Source organism: Arachis duranensis, chromosome 5 (assembly GCF_000817695.3).
Source record: "Arachis duranensis cultivar V14167 chromosome 5, aradu.V14167.gnm2.J7QH, whole genome shotgun sequence".
In the NCBI taxonomy this organism is placed as follows: Eukaryota; Viridiplantae; Streptophyta; class Magnoliopsida; order Fabales; family Fabaceae; genus Arachis; species Arachis duranensis.
Window position 1 is genome coordinate 71,891,943 of NC_029776.3, and position 7,345 is coordinate 71,899,287.

Below are 7,345 nucleotides of genomic sequence, written 5' to 3' on the forward strand. Positions count from 1 at the left end.
AATAAACCCAATTACAATCTTTCTTTTAAGCTTTCCAACTTGAGGGTTCCTTTCAATCAACTCCCCATCAAGTTAGGGAACTACTCGCTCATTGTGAATGTAAAATTCATAACATATGAAAGGGAATTGAAGTTGTAAATAAAAATCAAAATAATCAATTAAAAATAAAACTAATCCTTTATTAAATAATCCTAAAAATATTCCAATGGTAAAATTAACAAAGCAAAGGACATGGAAGAGTAAAGCCAAGTAAAGAAAACGAACTAGAATGACGAAGTCTTGATGAGGTAATGAACTCTTCTCAGTATCCCAATGCAAAAAGTGGTAGAAAAATAAAATCCTCAGAACTACCAATGTGTAGAGAGAAAAACCTAGAAGAGGAATGAAAACTAGATCTAAACTCTAAAACTGTCTAGAATGAATTGTTGTTCTGGTTTCTGCATGTTCTCTGACTCTAGTCTGTTCTGGGCCGAAAATTGGGTCAAAATAGGGTCCAAAATGGCCCCCAGCGAATTCTGCAGATTATGCAGATCGCGCACGTCACGCGATCACGTCATCCATGCGGACGCGTCATTCACGTTTTTCCCTGCCACGCTGATGAGTGGATAATTTATACGCTTTTTGACATTGTTTTTAGATAATTTTTAGTAGGATCCAGCTACTTTTAGAGATGTTTTCATTAGTTTTTATGCTAAATTCATATTTCTGGACTTTACTATGAGTTTGTGTGCTTTTCTGTGATTTCAGGTATTTTCTGGCTAAAATTGAGGGACCTAAGCAAAACTCTGATAAAAAGGCTGACAAAGGACTGCTGATGTTGTTGGATTCTGACCTCCTTGCACTCGAAATGGATTTTCTGGAGCTACATAACTCTAAATGGCACGATCTCAACAGCGTTGGAAAGTAGACATCCAGAACTTTCCAGTAATATGTAATAGTTCATACTTTATTCAAGATTAGACGACGTAAACTGGCGCTCAACGCCAGTTCCACGCTGCATTCTGGAGTCAAACGCCAGAAACACGTGTACTTGGCGTTCAACTCCAAAAGAAGCCTCAGCTCGTGTAAAGCTCAAGCTCAGCCCAAACACACACCAAGTGGGCCCTGAAAGTGGATTTATGCATCAATTACTTATCTTTGTAACCCTAGTGGCTAGTTTTAGTATAAATAGAACATTTTACTATTGTATTAAGGGTCTTTCTCCTTTATTTTCGAATTCACATCATATTTTGGGGTTTGGCCATTCGGCCATGCCTGGACCACTATCACTTATGTATTTTCAACGGTGGAGTTTCTACACACCATAGATTAAGTGTGTGGAGCTCTGCTGTACCTCAAGTTTCAATGCAATTACTACTATTTTCTATTCAATTCCGCTTGTTCTTATTCTAAGATATTTGTTGCACTTCATCATGATGAATGTGATGATCCATGACACTCATCATCATTCTCACCTATGAACGCATGACTGACAACCACTTCCGTTCTACCTTAGACCGGGCGCATATCTCTTGGATTCCTTAATTAGAATCTTCGTGGTATAACCTAGAATTAATGGCGGCATTCATAGGAATCCGGAAAGTCTAACCTTGTCTGTGGTATTCCGAGTAGGATTCCGAGATTGAATGACTGTGACGAGCTTCAAACTCGCGATTGCTGGGCGTGATGACAAACGCAAAAGAATCAAGGGATTCTATTCCAACATGATCGAGAACCGACAGATGATTAGCCGTGATGTGACAGAGCATTTGGACCATTTTCACTGAGAGGATAGGATGTAGCCATTGACAACGGTGATGCCCTACATACAGCTTGCCATGGAAAGGAGTATGAAAATACATAAGTGAAAGGTTCAGGCATGGCCAAATGGCCAGCCCCCAAAACGTGATCAATAGCCTCCTAAGATGAAGAATAAATAAAACTGAGACCAAAGATGTCTAACACAATAGTAAATTATCCTATTTATACTAGACTAGCTACTAGGGTTTACATGAGTAAGTAATTGATGCATAAATCCACTTCCGGAGCCCACTTAGTTGCTCCCAATAGTTGTGTGGAGGACCATTTATCCCCTGAGGTATCTCAGGGATCTCTTGATTTGCAGTTAAATGTTCTACCACTGAGTTATAAACCCTTTAGATGAATCTCTCCATCTCCCATGACTTGGAGTTGGAAGCTTTTGTCTTCCCTTTTCTCTTTTTTTTGAAGATTATCTAGCCTTAGGTTCCATTAATGGTAATGGAAAAACAAAAGGCTTATGCTTTTACCACACCAAACATAAAATGTTGCTCGCCCTTGAGCAAGAGAAGAAAGAAGAGAAGAAGAAGAAGAAGAAGAAGAAAATATGGAGGAGAGTGAAGGGAGATGTGTATTCGGCTATATGGGTGGGATTGTGTGGGAAAGAGAATTTGAATTTTGAAGGTAGGTGGGGTGTATGGGGAAGAGTGGATATATGTGGGTGGTGAATGAAAAACAGAAGGGATGACCATGAATGGGGAGAGAGAGAGGGTGAGGTAGGTGGGGATCCTGTGGGGTCTACAGATCCTGAGATGATCCTGTGGGGTCCACAGATCCTGAGGTGTCAAGAATTTATATCCCTGCACCAATTAAGCATGTAAAATATCTTTGCACACCATTCCGGCGTTTACTTACTGGCGTTTAAACGCCAGTAAGTCCTTCCTCCAGGTTGTGATTTTTCTTCTGCTATTTTTGATTCTGTTTTTAATTTTAGTATTTTTTTCGTGACTCCACATGATCATGAACCTAATAAAACACAAAATAACAATAAATTAAAATTAAAATGAGATATATAAAAATTGGGTTGCCTCCCAACAAGCGCTTCTTTAGTGTCATTAGCTTGACAGTGGGCTCTCATGGAGCCTCACAGATATTTAGAGCATGATGAGGGCCTCCCAACACCAAACTTAGAGTTTGAATGAGGGGGCTTCTCAACACTAAACTTAGAGTTTGGTTGTGGCCTCCCAACACAAAACTTAGAGTTTGACTGTGGGGGCTCTTTTTGACTCTGTACTGAGAGAAGCTTTTCATGCTTCCTCTCCATGGTTACAGAGGAAGGTCCTTGAGCTTTAAACACAAGGTAGTCCCCATTCAATTGAAGGACTAATTCTCCTCTACTAACATCAATCACAGCTTCTGCTGTGGCTAGGAAGGGTCTTCCAAGGATGATGCATTCATCCTCTTCCTTCCTAGTGTCTAAGATTATGAAATCAGCAGGGATGTAAAGGCCTTCAACCTTTACTAACACGTCCTCTACTAATCCATAAGCTTGTCTTACCGACTTGTCTGCCAATTGAAGTGAGAATAAGGCAGGCTGTACCTCAATGATCCCCAGTTTCTCCATTACAGAGAGTGGCATAAGATTTATGCCTGATCCCAGGTCACACAGAGCCTTGTTAAAGGTCATGGTGCATATGGTACAGGGTATTAAGAATTTACCAGGATTTTGTCTCTTTTGAGGTAGAGTTTTCTGAATCCATGTATCTAGTTCACTAATGAGCAAGAGGGATTCACCTTCCCAAGTCTCATTACCAAACAACTTGGCATTCAGCTTCATGATGGCTCCTAGATATTGAGCAACTTGCTCTCCAGTTACATCTTCATCCTCTTCTGAGGAGGAATAGTCTTCAGAGCTCATGAATGGCAGAAGGAGATTTAGTGGAATCTCTATGGTCTCTATATGAGCTTCAGATTCCTTTAGGTCCTCAATAGGGAACTCCTTCTTGCCTGAGAGACGTCCCAGGAGGTCTTCCTCACTAGGATTTACGTCCTTCTCCTCCCTTGTGCATTCGGTCATATTGATTACTTCAATGGCCTTGCAATCTCCTTTTGGATTCTCTTCTGTATTGCTTGGGAGAATACTGGGAGGAGTTTCAATGACTTTCTTACTCAGCTGGCCCACTTGTGCCTCCAGATTTCTAATGGAGGACCTTGTTTCACTCATGAAACTTAAAGTGGCTTTTGGCAGATCAGATACTAAGTTTGCTAAATTAGAGGGACTCTGTTCAAAATTTTCTGTCTGTTGATGAGAAGATGATGAAAAAGGCTTGTTATTACTGAGCCTATTTCTTCCACCATTGTTAAAGCTTTGTTGAGGCTTTTGTTAATCCTTCCATGAGAAATTTGGATGATTTCTCCATGATGAGTTATAGATGTTTCCATAAGGTTCACCCATGTAATTAACCTCTGCCATTGCAGGGTTCTCAGGATCATAAGCTTCTTCAGAAACAGCCTCTTTCTCTTCAGAAGCTGCCTCTTTAGTACTGTTGGATGCATTTTGTCATCCATTCAGACTTTGAGAGATCATGTTGACTTGCTGAGTCAACACTTTGTTCTGAGCCAATATGGCATTCAGAGTATCAATTTCAAGAACTCCCTTCCTCTGAGGCGTCCCATTATTTACGGAATTCCTCTCAGAAGTGTACATTAATTGGTTATTTGCAACTATGTCAATAAGTTCTTGAGCCTCTTCAGGAGTTTTCTTTAGGTGAATAGATCCACCTGCAGAATGGTTCAACGACATCTTGGAAAATTCAGATAGACCATAATAGAATATATCTAATATGGTCCATTCTAAAAACATGTCAGATGGACACCTTTTGGTCAACTGCTTGTATCTTTCCCAAGCTTCATAGAGGGATTCACCATCCTTTTACTTGAAGGTTTGAACATCCACTTTAAGCTTGCTCAGCTTTTGAGGGGGAAAGAATTTATCCAAGAAGGCCGTGACCAGCTTTTCGCAGGAGTCCAGGCTATCTTTAGGTTGTGAATCCAACCATGTTCTAGCTTTGTCTCTTACAGCATAAGGGAAAAGCATGAGCCTGTAGACTTCAGGATCTACTCCATTCGTCTTTACAGTCTTACAAATCTGCAAGAACTCAGTTAAAAACTGATAAGGATCTTCAGATGGAAGTCCATAAAACTTGCAGTTCTGTTGCATTAAAGCAACTAGTTGAGGCTTAAGCTCAAAATTATTGGCTCCAATGGCAGGAATGGAGATGCTTCTTCCATCAAATTTGGACGTGGGCTTGGTAAAGTCACCAAGCATCCTCCGAAGAGAAGTGTTAGTAAATAAATAAATAAATAGATAGAAGGAGAGATAGAGAATTTCGAAAATAATTTTGAAAAAGTGGTTAGTGATTTTCGAAAATTAAAGATAAGATATGATTAAGATATGATTAAAATTAAAATTTAAAACAATTAAAAAGAATTTTTTTGAAAAAGAGAGAAGTATTTTCGAAAATTAGGGAGGGATAGGTAGTTAGTTGGTTTTGAAAAAGATAAGAAACAAACAAAAAGTCAAATAGTTAGTTGAAAAAGATATTAAAATCAAAATTGAAAAGATAAGAAGATAAGAAGATAAGAAGTTAGATAAGATATTTTGAAATCAATTTTTTTTGAAAAAGATAAAATTTTGAAAAAGATATGATAAGAGATAAGATAAAAAGATATGATAAAATATATGATAAAAAGATAAGATTTTTAAGAAAAAGATATTTTGAAAAAGATCTAATTTTCAAAATTAAAATTGATTACTTGACTAACAAGAAACTAAAAGATAAGTTTCTAGAATTTAAAGATTGAAACTTTCTTAACAAGAAAGTAACAAACTTCAAATTTTTGAATCAATCACATTAATTGTTAGTAAAATTTCAATTTTTTTTAAAGATAAGAAAAGATTTTGAATATAAATTTTTAAAATTTCGAAAATTACAAAAAAATGAAAAAGATGTGATTTTTGAAAAAGATTTTGAAAAGATAAGATTTTTTTAAAATTGAAAATTTGACTTGACTTATAAGAAACAACTAATTTTTAAAAATTTTTGACCAAGTCAACCCAAAATTTCAAAAATTTGGAGGGAAATAAGGAAAAGATATTTTTTTTATTTTTGAATTTTTAATGAGGAGAGAGAAAAATTAAAAACGTCATTTTTGTGTTTTTCTCTTTTCTTTATGGATCAAAACAAAGAATGCATGCAAGAACACTATGAATGTCAAGATGAACACCAAGAACACTATGAAGATCATGATGAACATCAAGAACATAATTTTGAAAGATTTTTGATGCAAATAAAACATGCAAGACACCAAACTTAGAAATCTTTAATGCATGGACTTTAACAAACAAAAAATGCATATGAAAAACAACAAACAACACAAAACAAGAAAACATCAAAATCAAACAAGAGACTTGTCAAGAACAACTTGAAGATCATGAAGAACACCATGAATGCGTGAATTTTTCGAAAAAATAATGCATAAATTTTAAAACATGCAATTGACACCAAACTTAAAAATTGACTCAAGACTCAAACAAGAACACAAAATATTTTTGGCTTTTATGATTTTATGATTTTTTTGTATTTTTATTAATTTTTTTCGAAAATATTCTTTAGAAAAATGAAAATAAAGAAAAATTTTTGAAAACTTTTTGAAAAGAAAATTACCTAATCTGAGCAACAAGATGAACCGTCAGTTGTCCATACTCGAACAATTCCCGGCAACGGCGCCAAAAACTTGGTGGACGAAATTGTGATCATTAATGTTGTATTCTTGGTTGTTGCATGGAATAATTATAATGGGTCTTTGCTATGTGTGGACACAACTCCGTTCAACTAACCAGCAAGTGTACTGGGTCGTCCAAGTAATAAACCTTACGTGAGTAAGGGTCGATCCCACAGAGATTGTTGGTATGAAGCAAGCTATGGTCTTCTTGTAAATCTCAGTCAGGCGGATAATAATTGATTATGGATTTTCGAATAATAATAAATAATAAGCAGGAAATAAAGATAAATAACATAGGATAGAAATACTTATGTAAATTAATGGTGGGAATTTCAGATAAGCATATGGAGATACTGTATGGCTCAAGGATATTATGTGTTTGGCACCTTTACCATACTGAGAACCTCTGCTTCTCACCCCATACTATGTTTCAGATGCAGGTCGAGAGACATCTCGTTAGGCGTCTGGACCCCTGAAACGAAGTGGTTACTGGGTTATTTTTTTGTACAGTGATATATATACGTGTATTTGGCTTTCTCTCTGCATAACTTGTTCTTTTTATCCCCTTAGAGGTTCTTTTGATTCTTTTGCGTCTGTCACTAACACCCAGCCTTCAGGAGTTTGAAGCTCGTCACAGTCATTCAATCCCAGAATCCTACTCGGAATACCACAGACAGGGTTTAGACTTTCCGGATTCTCATGAATGCCGCCATCAATCTAGCTTATACCACGAATATTCTGATTAAGGAATCTAAGAGATACGCGCCCGGCCTAAGGTAGAACGGAAGTGGTTGTCAATCACGCGCGTTCATAGGTGAGAATG